The sequence below is a fragment of the Podarcis bocagei genome (assembly GCF_964188305.1).
Source record: "Podarcis bocagei genome assembly, chromosome: 2".
In the NCBI taxonomy this organism is placed as follows: Eukaryota; Metazoa; Chordata; class Lepidosauria; order Squamata; family Lacertidae; genus Podarcis; species Podarcis bocagei.
Window position 1 is genome coordinate 45,599,914 of NC_138126.1, and position 20,681 is coordinate 45,620,594.

General features: G+C 43.1%; 1 long non-coding RNA gene across 1 annotated transcript in view; it reads right to left on the minus strand.

Annotated features, from left to right (window-relative positions):
• Positions 1 to 1,673: 1,673 nt before the first annotated feature.
• Positions 1,674 to 20,681, minus strand: part of LOC308581721 — a 34,506-nt gene continuing 15,498 nt past the window's right edge. Inside the window, exons 3-4 of the long non-coding RNA XR_014005213.1 lie at positions 4,292 to 4,436; positions 1,674 to 2,313 (exon numbers count right to left, since the gene is read on the minus strand). This is a non-coding gene — a long non-coding RNA (uncharacterized lncRNA). The remainder of the gene's footprint in view (positions 2,314 to 4,291; positions 4,437 to 20,681) is intronic.

A 20,681-nucleotide genomic window follows, 5' to 3' on the forward strand; every position in this document is an offset into this window, starting at 1 on the left:
ATGCTCCAGTCCTGACCAGGTAAGCTGCAGAAACATCAGTGTTGGGAAGAAAGCTCCACCCCATCTCAGCAGCCAGTACTTCGGGCTATTTTCTACCTCCACTGTTGGGTGCAGTATGCCTCTGATTACCAGCTGCTGAGAATCGCAAGTGGGGTGGGGTGAAATGTTAGTGATAGTCCCTTTCAAGGCACAGGCATCCTTTAAATAAAGCATGCTGGGAGGCTAGATATAGTCTGCTATGTCCACCTAAGCATACATTCTTAATGCAAACAATAATGAAGTATGGATGGTATTAGAGCATCGTGCTTATGGAGCCCTAATTTCCCAAGGCAGAGTCTTGATTCTTGTCAATAGAAAAGGATTCCCCTCCTCCCTGTTTCCTTTGACAGCAGATGGGGAGGAGGAAACCTTTAATCAGGTCAAATACCTTTCCAGAATATTATGAACTATACTGACAATGTGTTGCCCCATTTTGACACTCGGTGATTCAAGTGAGAAGTTGGGAGGCAGGCATAAGGTTGACAGTCAATTTCTTGACATGGCCATGAAGTTTTAACAAAGCTGTGGAGATAATCACAGCTGTCAAGAATGCTCCTCTATAGGAACATGATGACAAGGGACAGGAGTCCCCCACCTGTAAGCTGCAATGAAGACAAGTTAGTCAATAGTGCCCAAGCATTGCCATGATCTTTTGACCATTTCCTGCACAATTTTGTATGCATCTGCTCAGAAGTAGGATTGTAACCTTAGTGTTTTTGTCATTTCTCTTATTTTTTGTTTGAAATCTCAGTTTAAGAGAGCATCACAGTTTAGCATCAACCAAAAACGAAGGATTTTTCTATGAATCTAAAAGTTGATTCTCTTTCCCTTCAATGAAGCAGTTGTCTGGAATGCAGCTTTTAAACAAGGTTAGAGTTACTCAGTTCTAACGCTTAGGATTGAACCCAATGAAGTAGTCCCATTAGTGCCAGGACTTCTGTCTGTGCAATGGGACTTTCTCTCCTCTCCTTACCCCGCATGTCCCCTGAACACATACAAACACAATTTGGCTCTGGAGGTTTTGGGGGAAACCCAGAACACATTGTGAGGAAAGAACGTGGAGAACCGAACTTAATGTGTAGAACTGAACTTAAGACTGAGGAAATGAGAAATTGAGAGAAACTAAAAATGACAGGTTGGCTCCTCCCTGGCTGTTGGAACCAAGTGTTTCTGGCAGGGAGAAGGAAGTAAGCTCCCTGAGGCTGCTGCTTCTCTGGCCAGTGGCTGTGGGGATTTGTGTTTCAAAATGGCCTCCAATCCCCCTCAGGGCATGATACTGCTTTAGTGCTGTCCACAGTCCCACCCCTCAAAAAACAGCAGGTGCAGACCCTCCAAATGTCCCTATTTTCCAGGGTCAGTCCTGGATTTACAGAAATCATCCTAGTTTCTGATTTGATCTTGGAATGTCCTGCTTTTCTTTAGGATGTCCCTATTTTCATCAGAGAAATGTTGGAGGGCATGGAGTTATGCGATCCCAGAGCCAAGGAGATAAGTAACTACACAACCTTTGGAAGACACCTGAAGGCAGCCCTGTATAGGAAAGTTTTTAAATGTGTAATGCTTTATGTTTTTATGTATGTTGGAAGCAGCCTAGAGCCGCTAGGGCAAGCCAGTCAGAGGGGTGGAGTATCATCATCATTATTCATTATCATTCAAAGTCCCTATTACTATTGGAGAAACGTTGGAGGGTATTCAGATGGGAATGTGCATCCCAGATCACACTGGACAGTTTTCTTTCAGATTTGCATCACCATGTTCATCAACAGTCCATCTGTGCAAGCATGCTTTATTCCAGAAAGAAAAACTGCACACAAGAAAAGCTGTCACTCAAGCGTCTCTTTTGCTGGACCAGGACACAAAAGGAAGAGCTATAGCTAAGCATCTCTATCTCTGGTTCAGACTTCAATGATGATTCTGTTCAAATCACATCTAGTCTTAATAATTTAAATGGGGGAATCCTTATTTTAATCTTGGTTGTTATTCCATTCCCTAGCCAGAGCAGGCTTTCCCCCAATCCTTGCCGTTGTGTGAACCTTTGAAGGCTCTGTAAAACAAGCCTTGGCCCAGAATGCATCACAAAGTCCTGTGGATCCGGGGATAATTGCCTGCCTCAAAGCCTCAGATGGAACACTCCGATACAAGAAACTCCAAAACTTCTGACATTTATCACTCTAAAAAGCAGCTAGTGGAAAAGCAAGCCCTATCAGATAAGATGTGTCAGTCAAGATTTTGATGCAGTTGGCTGCGGCTTGAAAAGGGCACATCACAATAGATCTGCAGAACAAAGTGCAAAGAATGTTAGATCTCCTGCAGCCTGAGAATTTTCACAATGGGAACAATCTCTGTAATTGATAATGAGCACTCATGGTTCCCGCATGTGAACTTTAGTTGGGAGCAGCAACCGTGAGTGCACTGAGAACCAGCAATAGCTCATTCAATTTATCCCCAGAGATCAGCTTATGTTAAAATACTCGGCTGAATTATGCATGGCACACACATACAAACACACGCCAAATCAGGAATCACCATTTTCTAGATCTGACTGATAAAATGAGCAGAGTAACTTAAATGTTTGGGTAGGGGGTGGAGATGCCAACACTGAAATGCAAAGTTCAATTCTTTCCAGCTTTTGATCTTAAAATAATACTCTAATTTATATGTACAGGTGCAAACGTACAAATAATTGCTATAATTTAAGTTGAAATACACCACGGGCACAACCACATCATACGTCTAGAGCACATTTAGCTCACATTTAAAGCACATGGTTTTCCCCAAAGAATCTATGGAACCATAATTTCACCTTCAAAAACCTACAGTTCTCAGCTCTCTTAAAAAGCTACAGTTCCCAGAATTCTTTGGGGAAGTCATGTATGTGCACACAGTCTTTGTTCTGGGTTTATTGGGCCAGGCCTAGACACAGTTCTTCTGATGAGACCTTTGCTAATTTATTGCATTTATATTCCTCCTTTTCTTCCACAGGAGTTCACGGTGGCGTACATGCTTTCCCCTTTTATCCTGACAACAGTCCTGCAAGGCAGGTTAGGCTGAAAGATAGTGACTAGCTCAAAGCCACCCACTGAGCCTCATGGCCATGACAAAATTTGAACTTGGCTCTCTCCAGTTCTAGTTAAGGATGGGGGAAAGGTTTTGTTCAGTTCCCATTTCCCAAACCCACAACTCCCATTTCCTTCAAAACCTGCAAGTCTCTGAATGTTGTGGTGTATTTCTCCAACTGAAAAATAGGTACAAAGATGGGGAATAGGCAAAAGTGTGTACAAAGGGCATATATTAGTTAAAATAGCACACAAAATGCATCATATTAGTAGCAATTGCTTGCAGAAATAAGTATATTAGGAGATATATAGCCTAAAATGCTGTTGAATTTTCATGATGACATTTGTGGGTTTTTCCAATCCCAATGAATGTGGAAACATGGCCAACAACTGTATTTATGATTTGGAAAATGAAAAACTGAAACTGATGGATTCATCTGCCCCTAGTCTGAATCTGATACTCTAACCACTAGATTGCAAAGCTTTCTGCTGCAGTTATTCTTACCACCCTTGCTCCTCTGAAGTAGGGTTTTATCCTGAAAATGCATGGGAAAATTTGGACTTCCTCTGGAATCCCCATTTACTCAGCCAAGGGACAACAGTAATTAGCATAATCTTCCTGTGGTGAATGCTTTTACTTTTCAATCAAGTTTTCAAGATTTCTGTGTAAAGGTTCATCACAGATGATTCACTGTATTAATAATCACTTTTTACTGTGTTTTTGGTGACTAAATTATAATGCTACCTTTTCTTTTCCTCTTTTAATGTTGCCACAAGCCACACTGTACTGTTTGGTGGCTTAGGCACTAACAATCAATGCTCATTACTGGGAAACAGAGGCTGGCTTGGGATGCAGGCCACAGCTACATGAGGCCTTTGTTCTTTGTTCAGTCCAGGAAAGCACATGCCAAGAGGGAGGGAGTAGAAAGAGGCAATTGTGAATTTGGCCACAGAAAGAGAGAGTGGTTTAAGCTTCTTCTCTTTTTTTGCCCCCAGCAATGAGAATCTTGGAGGGCAGGAGAGATGCTGCATTCGTTGCACAAGAGATGCCAGTGCAAGACTAGCATTGACTTTGTGTTTGGTACATTTGTGTACCTTACACCAGATCAAACCATTGGTCCATTTAACTCAGTATTGCTCTCACAGACAGGCAGCAGTTTTCAATGGGTTCAGGCAGGGGACATTTGCAGCCTTACCTGGAGATGCCAGGGGTGGAAGCTGGGATCTTCTGCATCAGTGCTATTTTCCTAGAAAAAGAGGTGCCGGAACTCACTGTGTTCTCTTATATTGGCAATGGCGCCCACCTGAGAGGTGCTGGAACTGATTTCTGGTGACGTCTGGCTGAAAAAAAAGCCCTGTTCTGCATGTATTATCTCTGAACTACGGCACTATCCCCTTCTGAACACCTGCCAGATTCCCAGTTTGTTACAAAGCGTACCACACACCTGCATTTCTCTCACTCTCTCCTCATGAGGTAATGGGCTATGGTTGAAAAGGGCTGGCTCGGGAAAGTGAGGGAAGCACGAAACCACCTAATTCCCCAGCTCCCTCAGCTCCCATCATTTGCTGGCAGGTGTGAGCTTTCCCTGACAAACAAGGTGAGAGGCAGGTTTGTCAAAAGCTCCAGGTGAGCATCCCAAGGTCCAACAGCCGCTCACACCCTCTGGCTGACCTTCTTTGTTTTCCTGGCACCATGGTGCCAGCTGCTTTGCAAGCAGGGCTGCACAGCGGGGTTAGCGCTTAGCCTCGTGTCGGTTTCTAAAACAGTTTCCGTACACGGCGGTTTGAGTTGCCTCTGTGAAATGCAATCCCGTCCCTTTGTGGGCTCTGCGGGTTACAGAGGGTGGCGACGAGTAACCATAGAAACTATGTTGTAAAACAGCATGGGATTTGACGTGTAATAAAGTGCTACCACCATGCAAGCACCTGAGTGGAGTCCTTCAGTGTAATTATAGATGCACTTGTAACTAGCTTAAGCAGGAACAGTCCTGGGCACTGGAAGCAAAAAAAAAAAAACCAAAAAACCTTTTGGCTCACAGTATATGGCAGGACTGAGCCAAAATCTAGGTTTTCTATAGAGTTCCCCTCCTGTTTTTCCCTCCAACACCTTTTCAGAGGGAGTCATAGCAGAAGTGGAGAGCTTTCCGTGGTTTTCGTTTCTCATTTTTGGCCTGTTCGCCAGATTTTAAAAATAGTTGGGGACATTTAATGAAAAGGAACCAAGCAGCTCCGTTGAAATCTAGACCAAATAATGGTAGCTGAGTTCATTTGAAAATCAGGCCCTATTCAACAGCCAGATGGCTTTTTTTTTTTTTTTGGCCAGACATTCTATTTTCATTCCTTTCAATAAAAGAAAAAAAGCAAATAAATGTGGGGAAAACAGTACATGATAAAAATGGCTTTGTGAGACACCAGTGGAGAGTCCTTCCCAGCTCTCTAGGAATGTTATCTGACATGGGACCACAAAAAACCCCACAACATTTATTATCAGAGTGCAATCCCATGAAAATCAAGCCCATTAAGCCCCACAGATCTCAGAGGCAGGTCTGGGCTTCATTCTCTCCCACTGAAGTCAATGTGGCTTAGCTTGATCCTGCCCTCATTTTTCTCCAATTTCAGTTGTATAAACATTTGCCTTAAAAACCTGCCAAGCCTTCACTTTCAGTCAGTAGAAGAGGCTTTTGGGTGGGTGGGTGTCATTGTGAGAATATTGGCATCCATGCAGCCTAAAACTCATATCCAGCTTTGGCATCATCAGTTGGCCAACTCAGGTGACACCCCAGCCTTTAACCATGAAGACTGCAATTCTGTACGTACATGTTTACTTGGAAGCAGGTCCCACTGTGTGTAGAATCATGGGTGCAGGATTTTACAGCATCTCTTTCTCTCCCTCTTGCTTGCCCACCCCTGGACTTGGATAGAACTATAAGCTGCAGTCCTGCAAGAGATTGACTTATGAGAGTAGAAGAACACTGGAGCTGGGAACATCCGATAAACTGGAAAGTGGGCCTCTATCTCTTTGCCAAAGAGAAAGAGTGATTTTGCATGAGTCACAGTGCAATCCAATGCATGCCTAATCAGAAGTAAGTCCCAGTGAGCTCACCCAGTGAGTTACTCACAGGTAAGTGGGTGTAGGATTGCAGCAGTTCACACAAGCCAACTACTCACATTAAGGGCTATAGCTCAGTGGAATGCTGTATACTTTACATGCAGAGCATCCCAGGTCAAATCCCTGGTATTTCCAGGTATTATCATTATTATCATTATCATCATCGTCATCTTGCATTTCCAGATAAAGCTGTCTGAATCCCTGGATACCCACTGCCAGTCAGCATGAGCAGACAATACTGTTCGAGAGAAACCAATGGTCTGACTGGGTATAAGGCAACTTCCTCGGAATTGTTTATTAGTGAAAGTCAACCAACAGCTCTACCATGAGTACCAATAAGTCATAACAGAATCCATGTATTGGCACTGATATCCATTTACTGGTACTGATGATACAGGTGGCACCTGACTGTCACTAATAAACTAGACTTTGGCAGGAGTGGACAGCTTAGTGGGGCTGAGATGGGGGTATCATGGAGCCACCTTCCCTAAACAGGCCTTGCTGCTGCTTGCCAAGGTGGGTAAGGAAGTGATACCATGGCTTTGCAAGCACACTGGCAGAGCCAATGCGGCCCTTCCACCGGGACACCCACACAGCCCCAACTGTCGTCACCCTGTCCTGCCCCCACATCTTCCTAGTAAGAGGCAAAAGCACCGCAGGGTGACTCTGCAGCAAGGCTCCACCACACCAGCTAGTCCCAGCCATAGCAAGATGCCTTGTGGCTTCCATGAATGGAAGCAGTTCTTCAGGGTTTTAGGCTGCCCAGCCTGTGGCTCATGTCACCTCAGGCATGTAGTGGGGAAATTATGATTTCTCATTACCTGCACACCAGGCCAAAAGATGCAAAAGTTCCTCCGACACAGGTAAGAAATTTGTGACAGGAATGGGCTATTGAGAGTCAGAATCCAGAGGTGAAGTCATACTGCACAAAGGGACAGGATGTATGTGATGTAATGCAAGGAATCCTCATCCTCAGACAAACTTCCAAGTCAACATTCAGCTCTTCCTCAGACAAACTTCCAAGTCAACTCCAGCAGTTCTTTACTCTTCTAAATAAAGTCTTCTTTTCTGAAGCACCCCTGTGCTTGGGGGAGGGGGAGGGAGTTTCTCACCCATTAATTAATGAGAGATGAACATTAAAAAGTGGAGGACAAGCCGAGTTGCTGCTGAAAGGCTGCAAATTGCAGGAGGTGGAGCTGCAGTCACAGCTCTCTTCAAACCCTCTGCTGTTGGTTATCTCTTCCATCAACAGCAAGGATGGAAATTCAAGCCTAACCCTTTCTCACTTCAAAATTGAGAAGCACCAGAGTGGAAATGTTCTCATTTCTCAAGAGCACCACGCACACATCCACACGCACTTGTTAGCTGTTAGTTATGAATTGCCAGGGGGCACTGCTGGATTTATTAGTGTTCCTCCACTCAAAAGCTCCATTCTATACAAGGCTTAAACTGATTTCTCACTTTGACGAGATTGTTCCGTTTAAGCCCTGGCCTAGGAGATTGTACATTCTGTCTGAAGGCTTCTGTTGCTTTGGCAGGCAGCCTCTGCCTACTGCTCTATGCTTCAGATCCTATTTGCCCAGTTTCCACACACACACACCCCAAGAAAACTGAAAGAAAATCATGCTAATCTTAATTATCTCAACATGGAAACTAGCCCTATGGATTTAGTAGGCACCATTTACAAAAAAAATAGGTCCCTTTACTCCTAGGACTTTCACCTGACCTGTATTTTGAACGTATTGTGCGCCGATTAATTCTCCTAGGTCCGAGAGCTTTTTCTCATTTATGTGCTTCTCGAAAATCTGATCTTACCCACCGAATTGAAGCTCGCTTAAGCACAATCTCTCTCCGGATTTCCGGCGCATCTAATAAGATCTGATTCAGCAGGTAAGATGGGGTTTTCACAAGGCACTAACTGAATTTAAGGCTGGGGAAATGAGAAATGGAGAGAAAGTGAAATTGACAGATTCATCCACCCCTGCATGCAAGTAAAAGGAGTGACTTCAAAGATGGAAAGCTCCATCCCCCCCCTCATGTTTTATTCTGGTAGAACCCTTTCCCTTGTCACATACAAGTCAATGAAGCAAACACAATTGGCCTCGTACACAAGTCCACTGTAGTTATTAGCTTGCAAAATAAATTTACTCGCTTGCTGGGAGCTGGGAGCGAAGGAACAGAGAACTCTGTCCCTCCTGCAGCGGCCTGCTGCATTCCTGTGCAAAGAGGCAGGTTTTGCTCCTCTCACTTGGCTTGCATGCTGGATGCACAAGAGAGTCAGAGGACCCCGTCCCACTCACTTGCCTGCATAGAATTCCTTACTGCCTATGGCTGCAGTGCAGTATACAAGGCTGAAGTTTAATGTAGGAGATAGGGGGCAAGGAAAAGGAACACAAGAAGAACCTGCTGGATCAGGCCAATGGCCCATATGGCCCAGCACTCTGTTCTCACAGTAGCCAGCCAGATGCCTACAAGAAGCTCAAAGACAGAACTTGAGCACAAAACACCCTCCCCACCTGTGATTCTTGGCAGCTGAGATATACAGCCGATGATACAGGCTTAATGCCTGCATGAAAAATCCATTGGCTGCATTCAGGCCATGTTCTAGCACAGGGATGGGATGTCTGTGGGCCTCCAGGTTTCATTGGACACCAGCTCTCATAAGCCCAGTCAACAGGTTAAATCGTCAGTGATTATGAGACCTGTAGTTCCACAACATATGGAGGGCCACAGGTTCCCCATCCCTGTTCTACATTTCTCCACAAGAAGGGAGTTGCTTAGCATTGTGGCTACGATTTGCTCAGGCTTGAATGACTGACCATAAGCAACATACAACTAGCTTCTGTTTGTGTCAAATGAGAATTATTTGTGACTATATTCAGGCAGCGACCATTTTAAGCACTCCCAACTGGCATGCGACCGCTGACACGCAGGTCTTTTTGGACCCGGAAGAAGGCAGAATGGGGAGGAAAGGGGCAGCGCACGATTAAACGCGCTCCACCGACATGTGGTCACCACCTATATAGCAAAAGAGCTTTCATCAGTGCAAACAGCCCACCACAGCCAACATGGCTGAATTTGAATCAAGCAAAAAATACACAACGCTGCCCTTGTTTTCTGTTTCGTTGACTTCATTTAGCTGCTTCCTGCTAAGAAGCAAATCAATATACCGGTATCTTTTAATTTAGGCATTTTATACCATCACTCCAGAGACTCTGTGAATACTTCATACATTAAAGCGAGTTAAAGACTTACCTTGGTCAGGTTAGAGTCTCAAAATAGATTTCCTCCTGCACCAAAGAGATTGGCAGCCCTACATGGAAGTAAGTCCTGCCGCCATTGGTTGGTCTAAGTGCGACTCATAGTAGACCCATTAAAATTAATGAACACAACTAAGTTAGGTCCATTAACTTCAGCAGGTCTACTCTGGATAAAACTGTGTTGAATTCCATCCATTGTTTCTTCTAAATGAACACTAAGCTGTAAGGCTGTATTGCAATGCACATTTACTTGGAAATAGTGATGCAAGTAGGGAACTTTAGACTTAATGGTCTTTCCAGGGAGGGGCAGGTGGGCTTTAGGTGGCCATGTGTAATACTTCAGTAGCAAAGCACATCATTAACATTTCTCCCTCACCCTCATCATTCCCTGCTTTGCATCAGCTTCTGCATTCCTGAGATGTTAGAACAAAAGCAGAACAAAAAAGGTTGCAAACTCTCATTTTAAAAAAAACAAACCAGGAATAAATACTCTGAGCATGTGCGATTTTAAATTCACTTAAATCAGAGCACCATCATAACTGCAGGAATAAAATGGGTTTTGCTTCTGCTTCCCTGATGCTGAACACATTTGCTTGGGAATAAGCAACATTTTGTAGTAGAAAGGGCTAATATATTTTTAAAGTAAAAATAATAAAATGAGCATCTGTAGCCATCTACATGCCCAGCCGGCTGCTCCCTGAGTACAAAGTATTATTATTATTTTAATATGAGGAAAGGAAGCATGCTGTCCTGGCTTGGCTATACCAGCTCATATGCTGGTGCCAGGCCTGGTGGCTGCTGCCCCCATAATCTGCCACTCTCTGGGTAGTCATGGAAGGGGGGAAGCCATAACTGCATCACTGTCACATTGACTCTACCCAATATTATGTTCTTGCTTGCTGCTTTTAACCATTGTATAATTATATGCACTTCATCGTCTGTGTTTTGTTTATTGCATTCTGCTGTTGCACATTTTTATAACTGTGCTCCATATCTATTTATTGTACCCCTTTGGTCTCCACTGTTGCTTAGTTTATAACGTACAGCTGCACAGGTATTGCACTTTGCACATTACGGTTTGGGCTGCTTACATTTTGTTCAAAGAACAACATCCCCTCCTCTCAAGCCGTAACCATGTGAGTGAGATGCTAAGCTGTTGGGTGGCAAGGGGCAATGTGCCTGGGGAATCATGGGGTGGCGCTGTGGTCTAAACCACTGAGCCTCTTGGGCTTGCCGATCAGAAGGTTGGTGGTAACTCCTGCCAACCTAGCAGTTCGAAAGCACGCTTGTGCAAATAGATAAATAGGTACCACTCTGGCAGGAAGGTAAACAGCGTTTCCGTGCACTCTGCATGGTGTCCCGCTGTGCCAGAAACGGTTTAGTCATGCTGGCCACATGACCCAGAAAGCTGTCTGTGGACAAACAAGCTCCCTCGGCCTGAAAGCAAGATGAGCACCACAACCCCATAGTCTGCTTTGACTGGACTTAACCATCCAGGGGTCCTTTACCTTTTACCTTTTTTACCTGGGGAATCATTCTGTAGCTGGGGGTGTCTAGGCTGCCTTAAGTAAGATTACAGATGGTTTCAGAGATGGGACTGGCTGGGTGAGGAGGAGAAGGGAGAGTTGTTTGACAGTTGTCCCTCCTTCTGCCTCCATTGAATGAGTCCTAGGTTGCTCTGCCAGCCAGCCCTCTGACCTGCTGGTGCTCTTATTGGATGTCAAGCCAGTCATGTATGGCTTAATTGTGGGTTGAGGGGGCATCCTGGCATGTATTACTGAGACCTGGGTGGGTGAGCTGGGTGGGACGCATCTGACTCAGCTCTGTCCTCCTGGACAGAGGGCGAGGGTTGAAGGTGGAGTTGCCATCATACATAAGAATTCAATCTCCTTCACCAAGAGATCCCTCCCCACCCACTTCCCTGCTCAGCAGGCTCTCTACTTGAGCTGGTGTAAGAAAAATTGCAGGGTTTTTCTTCTGGGAGACTTTGACATCCACAGCTGGACCACCCTGACAGGCTTAGCTCAGGCCTTCATGACCGCCATGAGACTATCTCAGTACATCACTGACCCAATATATGCTGCAAGGCCACTGATGCAGGAACAATGAGACTCCTAGTCTCACGCTATTGGGGTGGGGGGCACATGTTCTCCACCCCTGCAAAAAAAAAGTCCACACAATGAGAAAATGCACACAGGTAAGAACATTGCGCGCGCATACCCCTACCCCTACTAAGTTTTCAGAAAAGAGGCACTCAAGCAACATTCACTTTAAAAACAAATTTAAAAAAGAATAAAGGAGAGAGTGCAGTGAAATTGACAGTAAAACTGAAACTTTTAACACTTGAAATCTCTATTTAGAAGTTCCTGTACAGGTTGTGTAAAGACTGCAGGGTGTCTGGAGAGCATCAAACATAATTGACTATTTCTGGGCTCCTTTTTAATTTACTCTAAAATGGGGAACCTCCATCCTGTTATTCTGAAATTTGACACCTCTGATCTTCCAAGGGTGTAGTAGAAAGCCAGAAAGTTCCATGCCATTTTTGGATGAGGGTGGAAAGTGAAATTACAGGCAGTTGACTGGATGTCTCATTGAAAATTGGCTCAGGGTCCCAATGAAGTCAGTGGAAAAGCTAAAGGAATTGGGAGATATCTATTTATTCATTAAACGTATACCTTGCCCTTTGTCCCTGAAGGATACCCAGGACACCCAAAATAAAATGTGATGAAACTGTATCCATTATACAATAGTTAAAATGTCTTTATACAATGCCTAAATATACCTACTCCATATCTGAAATAACGGTGGATGAAAAACAAAATGAATGCAAATCAAATTAATGCATTTTTTAAATAAAAAAGGTAAAGTGAAAAGAAATGGGAAAACAAAATGGAAGGTCTGTCTCTCTTCTGGCCTTTCAGCATTATATTAAGACTCTTTTTTTATTTCAGAAGTCTTTTGGTATAGCTCCAGCTTCGTTGCTATGTTATCTCTCACTGCTTTTGTGTTTCTTTGTTTCTTTGTTTGTTTCTTTGTTTGTTTGTTTGTTTGTTTGTTTGTTTGTGTGTTGCTATTTTTCTCCCTATATTATATCATGTGGTTGTTTTTGAATTTATTTGACTATTTTGTTTCTAAGTTTTTTTGTTAGCCATTGAGTGTGTGTGTGTGTTTTAAGACATATTATTTAAAACTCATTCTCAGTCAGTTCTCCATCCAAAGACCAATTATCACATTAGAATATTTTAAGACATAGCATGTTTCCCATGTCACTTTGATGAGAATAATGTTTTATTATTTATTAAGGATTAATTATTACCATTCTCATCCTGCATACAGCACCTTACGGAGTTAGAAACAACAGAGGCCAAAGCGGTAGGTCTCTGCCCCCTAGGAGCTTACAGCTGAGGGCAGGCAATGGGGAAAACGGCAGAGGAGGGGAGAGGCAGAGACAAGGTTAGGAAAGAAATAACACGGGGAAATGCAATCACCTGCACTTGACTGGTTCTTCAACAGGCTTGCAAAAATTTATAATACAATTCAAAGGCTTGTTTTTTTCAAGGAGCAATTCAGCTTCATGTCATATTCACAAAACACATTTGCGCATAGGTCTGGGAGGAAGAAGAAGAAGAAGAAGAAGAAGAAGAAGAAGAAGAAGAAGAAGAAGAAGAAGAAGAAGGGTAGTTTGGATTTGATATCCCGCTTTATCACTACCCGAAGGAGTCTCAAAGCGGCTCACATTCTCCTTTCCCTTCCTCCCCCACAACGAACACTCTGTGAGGTGAGTGGGGCTGAGAGACTTCAGAGAAGTGTGCCTGGTCCAAGGTCACCCAGCAGCTGCATGTGGAGGAGCGGGGACGCGAACCCAGTTCACCAGATGACGAATCCACCACTCTTAACAACTACACTAAATAGCACCCAAGAATAATCCTGTTTCTGGAAAGCATAGTAGATCAGAACCCCACCCCCACCCCGCACTTTAACATTGCCTTCTAATGTTCCAGTTCCCCTTGCGCCATTTCTCTGTCCCTCTTCTTCCCTCCCCCCTTTTTCTCAACAGGATCTGCCTCCATGCAAGCAGGCAGGCCTAGATACACATGCAGTCCTAGGCTGGCATTGCCCTGTCTCTCTCTTCCTCCACCACCACCCCACCCTCCTGCTGTCTTGGAGGTGCGTCAATCTCTACAGAACCTTTCCAAGCCTCTCCTCTGGATGATTCGTTTGCGAAAGAATGAGGCATAAATCACAGCCATGTCACTTCTTTTTCCCCTTAAAGGGTAGCTGAGGACAAGCACATCTCAGCATCCATCCAAGGAGGCCTTTCTCTCCCCACTCCTACCACCCTGAGGAGCTGTACAAAGGAAGTTTAAAAAATCTAACCCCAACCTGCCCCCCTTTCAGAGCCCGCCTGGCCCTTTCAAGCAAGGCACAGGAGGAGTTTTTCATTTTTTTTAGTATTAAAATCCCACAACGTTATTAAAAGGAATTGTTCAATCCCTTTAATTGGCTCGGAAGATAAATTCTTTCCTCAGCCCAGGGGTCACGGCCATCAGCAGCTATTTATTAGCTGCATTGATTGAGAAGAACAGCCTTTAAATGGAAATAAATTGAATTCTATGGCAAAGAGGATTCCATACAGGCTACTAATGTAAGACAGGAAAGCTTAGCAATCACTCAGAGGGAGTTTGTATTCTACATATATATTTTCCTTCTTTCTTTTCAATTTCTTGACAGCCCCAACTATTCTGCTCCCAACCACACACACACACACACACACACACACACACACACACCAGCATGTATACCACACACACCCCTTAAAGAAAGCAGGACCCAGAAACAATATATAGAATGACAGGATAGCTTGCCGAGCAGATTCCCCCGCCCAGTTGGTTGTCTGGTTTGTTCTTCACTTGCCACTCAGGCAAGAGTGGATGGAATTTGTGGGTAGAATGAGGAAAAGAGGTTAAAATAATTGAAGAAGATATTTGTTTCAAGCCACCCCCCATTAAACCAGCAACAAGTAGCACTTGTTCAGAAGGAGAGCAGGTTGGGGTAAGGTGAAGGATATAAAACCTACAACTACAGACAAATGTATCAATACCACAGATGGAGAAACTAATTTGACAAGTCAGAGCACGGAAAGATATAATAATAATAATAATAATAATAATAATAATAATAATAATAATAATAATAATAATAATACAATAGCCACCACAGACACATTTCATGAACGGTGGGGGAGGGGTTATGTTTGATTTAGTTTGCATTTAAAGGCCAGCTTAACTTAATTCACATTTGCTTTGTGAACTGAAACAGAGTCATCTTTCTCACAAAGGAGAAGGCTGTCAATGGCTACTAGCCATGATGACCACACACGGCCTCCACATCTGGAGGCAATCATGCTGGAAACAGAGGGCTCTTGTGCTCATCTTCTGCTCCCTGGTTTCCCACTTGGAGGACAGGAAGCTGGACTAGATGGGCCACTGGGCTGATCCAGCAGGCTCTTCTTGGGTTCAGAAATTGTGGCATCTGAATATAGACTGCATTTTTAATCAAGGCATATATTGGCTTATATCTTGATCAGGTTCCTATATTAAAGAGAGAGCTTAAAGATTTTCAAAAGTTTCATGCCAGGCAGACCAGCTGCTTAAGAAAACACTGGCAATGTTTTCCTCCTAGACAAGGGGGCCCCTTGATTTATAGCAGAAAACAATTCTCAAAGTCGTAAAAGCTGGAATTACAGACTGAGTGAGGACACTGACCCTACATGTTATAGAAGATAAAAAAGGGCAGAGATAAACATAATTAGGAATGAGTAAATAGTAAAATAATACCAATGTGCCTCCCAGTAAAATGAGCTAGATCTTCTTTCTAAGGTTAAAGACCAAATGGAGAAGCATCTAGCTGACAGAAAGTTAGAGGGCAATAAATGTTGGGAAGAGCTAATGGGAAAAGCAACTGGCTGGAGAAGGGGGGGGGAGTGTAAACTGAAGAGGCTTCTTTTGAAACTGCTTTTTTTACTGAGTTCCCTTTTCTACTTTACAAAGACCTTATTCCTTTTAAGAGGCTACCTGTGTTGTGTATTAAGTGTATTGGCATAGATGTAATTATGCAAAGGATTTAACAAATGCTAGATTCTTATTTCATATAGTTGTAAGAGTTGTATTTTGAAATTAAGTCAGCCACCAGTCTAGCCCCCCTGCCAGACAAGAGACGCCATCCAAGCAGTCCTGATATATTAGTTGTCAGACATTTGTTTAGAAACCTTCAAATGAAGGAGATCTTTCAATGTTGATGTGAAACTCAAGATCCTTGACATATGTTTAAGATAAAAATTTAAGATTAACCATTTGTTTTAGAAGGCAATAGGGCAAGGAGGGCAAGAGGTGAGCTGGTAATTAAGATTTCTTGTTGAGACACATGTAAGATATATTACTACTTATTTGTCATTTATAGATGTAACAATATATAGCTCTTTGTGTTCCATATAAGGACAGGAGGATATGGGTGTATCTTTTAGAATTGGTTATAGCAATCAGCCAATAGGAAATTCAACCAGGCTGATTGAACAGAGGCAGCCACAGGAGGAGCAAAGGGGGCTGGATTAAGGGAATATAAGTGCTGACCATAATGGCAGGAGACCAGGCCAGAGCTTGGTAACCATATACCACTGTGCCTCTCATTTATTTGTCTGACAAATAAATAATTATTTTAATTTCTCTATTGCTGCGTTGAATATTTCATTCCAGCTAAGCGTTAACCACAAGCAGGGTGCTACAAAATCACACTTCTCCAAATTATGCAGCCAAGCTGCATACACTACAACATGGGAAGAAATGCATATATTAGTAAAAACAGCATGCCGAAAGGCATTGGACTAGGGGAAGCTACTTTGCAAAATGTGTACATTAAGTAAACTTACATACTGTAACACAAAAATTCTGGGGATTTTTCAACAACAAAAAGGAATCAGAAACTGCTGCGGAAATGTGAGGCACCAAACACAAGGCGGGAAAAAGGAGGAATTGGTGGAAACTGAAATAGATTTGTCCATCCCTAATGGTGGTGTTACTTTATTGCTCAGCTATCCCATAAGGAACATGACTGGAGGCCCCACCCCCCATCACATGGCTCACTCTTGGGCTATATCATTGTGCGCTGGCCTATAGCCTGGATGATATCATTACATTTCTTGACAGGCCGACTAGCTTGAAAATATGATGTAAGCTCTGTTATTTGTTACTGTTGCCTCAACAAATAAATAAATGTGCTTATGTATTCATTTAAAATGATTTAAAGCTTGAAAAATGGAGGACTGTCCTTCTCTTTTTTAAAAAAAGAAAAAAGGAAGAATAATATTTTGCCTTCCAAACGACACATTTTTATTTTGCCTTTGCCACCATCCACCGAGTGCCGAATACATTTCATGGTGCTCGCCTTCATCTGGGAGTTTAATTGCTTGAGATTGTTACTCGTAGGCTGTTAATTTATTAAAACCAGATCCCTTGTATTACTCCGGAGCCCAGAAGAATCATTGCATTCCATTAAGGGCAGCCGCGCGTGCCGGCTTTGCTTTGTCTCCGGCCACCTCTGTAATTGCACCCCTCTGCTAAGCTGGAAAAAGCTCCCCAGATGCCAGGCCAGGCAACTGGCTTCTCATCAGGGCGGATTATGCTGAGAAACATACGGATTCGTCGCAGGAGGAGAGGAGGGAGCTGGGAAGGCAGCGTGCAGCAGGGTTTTGTTTCAGGAAAAAGAGAGGGGGAAGTTGCCAAGTCTCATCTGCACAGAAGTAAGGATGGAAGAGAAGTTCCATTCAGCTCACATTTATAGGTGAGCTTCGCCTAATTCACTGTTTCCGAAACAATATGCAAACTGAGATGTGGCCATCCTTTGACATCGTCAGGGAAGTTTTTAATGTGTGACATTTTAATGTATTTTTTCATCTTTGTTGGAAGCCGCCCAGAGTGGCTGGGGAAACCAAATTATTATTATTATTATTATTATTATTATTATTATTATTATTATTATTATTATCTGCGCTTGCCTAAATTTTGCAACGCACTTCGCCAGGCAAGTCATGTGTACAGAAAATGCATATTGCAGGGTAAAGTGAGAATAACATACAGAAATTAATCGTTACAGATAGGTAGCCGTGTTGGTCTGCCAACCCACCACCCTTCTGAGTAATACCCCTACCCACCACCCTTCTGAGTAATACCCCTCCCCACCTTCTCACTATATAGAAGGATCTGGCAACTTCTGTTTCAGTGTATCTGAAGAAGTGTGCATGCACACGAAAGCTCATACCAAGAACTAACTTAGTTGGTCTTTAAGGTGCTACTGGAAGGAATTTTTTTATTTAGAAATTAATCATGTTTGCAAAAATTGCTTTGCCAAAATGTGGGTATCAGCCAAAACTGCATTTCAAATGTTGGATCGGTCAATACCACTCAGCCTAGCTACCAAACTAGGTTGTTTTGAGGAAATAATGTGGGGGGCTCTACCCTGAAGTCCACGGAATAAGGATAGAATTAAAATGCAATCACAGAATCAGAGAGTTGGGTGGAACCTTGGAAGTCATCTGGTCCAAAAATTAAATATAGCACCTCTCATCAAGCTCTCCTGTTGCTTCTCTCACTTTGCACCTCTTCCTCTAATAGATGCTTTCAACTCCTTCTGTGCTTTTTTTATGGAAACCTTCTCTGAGTGCTTGTTAATTTGTGACCTTTATCCAAATTAATTACAGTGAAGTAGTTCTCACAATCGCTAGCATGGATTAGAAGAGCTTCCAAGTGCTCCTTGGAAGAATGAAAAGCCTTTGTGCCATTCTTCAACCACTCCGATTGTGTGAACAGAAGGTGTTGATAGATAAGTAAGGCACTTGGTGAAACCTTGGGAATGTCTCCTTAATTTTTCTTTGCCATATTTAAAATGAGGTTCACACGAAGGATGGCTGCAGAAAACTTCTTAGTGTGCGTTGGCAGAAAGGTGGCGTAAGCAGGTAACAAGGAAAGAAATGTTGCCTGCTGAAAATACAGGATTTATACAGACTTGGGGCTAGGTCTCTCATCTCTTCATTAATCAACCCCTAATGAATTGCCTCCATTGAAAACGATGGTGCTTTGAGTGGGTATCAGGTGTTATGAAAGTTTTAGCTGTGTTGTTAGACATTCACAGATGCAATTAATGCTCTAGTTGACAAGTGATGAGTAGGCATGTGAGAACTGGCCCTACACCTCATGGCAAAGCGGCCATGTGGTTGCTTCAGCCGAAGGAGAGCTGTACTGACTTGGAGAATTATCAGAAGATAAATCATGCAAAGGTGCAGCTATATAGTATGATAAGTGTGGGGCTGCTGCAAAAAACGACTACAGTGGTACCTCAGGTTAAGTACTTAATTCGTTCCGGAGGTCCGTTCTAAACCTGAAACTGTTCTTAACCTGAAGCACCACTTTAGCTAATGGGGCCTCCTGCTGCTGCCACCATGCCACCCGAGCACGATTTCTGTTCTCATCTTGAAGCAAAGTTCTTAACCTGAAGCACTATTTCTGGGTTAGCGGAGTCTGTAACCTGAAGCGTATGTAACCCGAGGTACCACTGTAGTCCCATGTCTGATTCCTTATTTCTTGATTTCATTTATTTCATGAAATTTACATACCGCTTGACTGTATAACCTCAAGTACAACTTGCCATGTGCTCAGGCATCCTAACACTATGTGTTTCCAATCACCTCGTCCTCTCCTGAACATCAATAGCAGTGTCAGCTGCTACAGTTGATAAAGGAAGTTCACTATATGAGCTTCCTTTGTCAACTGTATCAAGCCAAGGGTAGCCTTACTGCATATAATGGAGGAAGAAGAACTCAGTGGTAGAGGGCACGCTCTGTATACAAAGGCTCCCATGTTCAATCTCCACCTTGTCCAGGCAGGACTGGGAAAGACCAACACCATCAGAGAGACAATACTAAACCAGATGGACCAAAGGTCTGATGTGATATAAGAAATGCTCTTGCATTCTGAAGATAGGGCTGCCATTTTTAAAATGTCTGTCCATCTAAAGACAGTTTACTAAGAAGGCACTTTCCAAAATTTTCCATGTGAGTGGTTGACCGCATGCCCTTGGAATTCAAGCCATTATTTCCCAGCCTACCCACTTTTGGCAGGTTTTGAGTGGCTTGGGGTGCCGTCTCTGGACACATGGCGATATGATCACACAATGGCTTTGCCATGTGCCAAACTCTGAATGGACCCACTATGCTCACATTCACAGTGCTCCAATTTGGACACACCTGTTGGACTCAAGAGTTTCTTTGTCTCCTAGAGAATCTGGTAAGCAAGAACCGAGTTCCACAGCAGCCAACTTCTCTCCAGCAGAGACTGCTTATTTCTAATATGTGATTTATTTTAGCCACAGGTTGGCCAAACCTCATCAAAGCTCTCTTTAAAGCCGTAAAACCAAGTAAAGAAAGGCTACAATGTAAGGCTCCCAGAAACCCATTTCATTTAGATTAAACTAGGCAGTTATTGTGTTTTAATACCAGAATTGATTATTATAAGTATGTTTATTGAGCTTTAGTAGCCTAGATTTGTATCTATTTCATAGTTGTTAATCTGCGATAAATATGTTTTTAATAATCTTGCACTATTTATTGAGCATAAAGCTGTCTACTGAAATGGAGAGTGAGATCGCTAAAAGATACTTATTGTATGTTACTCTGCCACAAATTCATTGCTGCATCCCTTTTTGCAGAGATTTACTTTTAACTAGGGGTAAAAGGGATGTAGCTCTTGGGCAATAAATATATTTTTAATAAGCTATTGATATTTAACCTGTTATCACCAGCTTAACAAACGCATGGCATTAAACGGCTATCGGCAAACCGCTCTTCGTAATTTCTTCTTCGGGATTTGATGAAAGTGGCGCTGGCAAACGTAAAATCTAGAAATAGGAGCAGTGTGGGCCTTATAGGACAAGTTGTACCTACACAGCTCTACTGATGCGTCTATGTCTTGCTATGCCACATTCCAGCTATTCTTCTCCCATATGCCCACCTACAGATCAGCCAATACATCTATGCCTTAATAGGCTGCACTTCTGCTATTCTGGTCCACATGCCCACCTACAGCTCTAGCAAGGCATCTCATTCCTGGCATAGAGCACATTCTTCTATTTCAGTAAACCTTGTGATTGCCAGTGCAATTTACTTTGGAC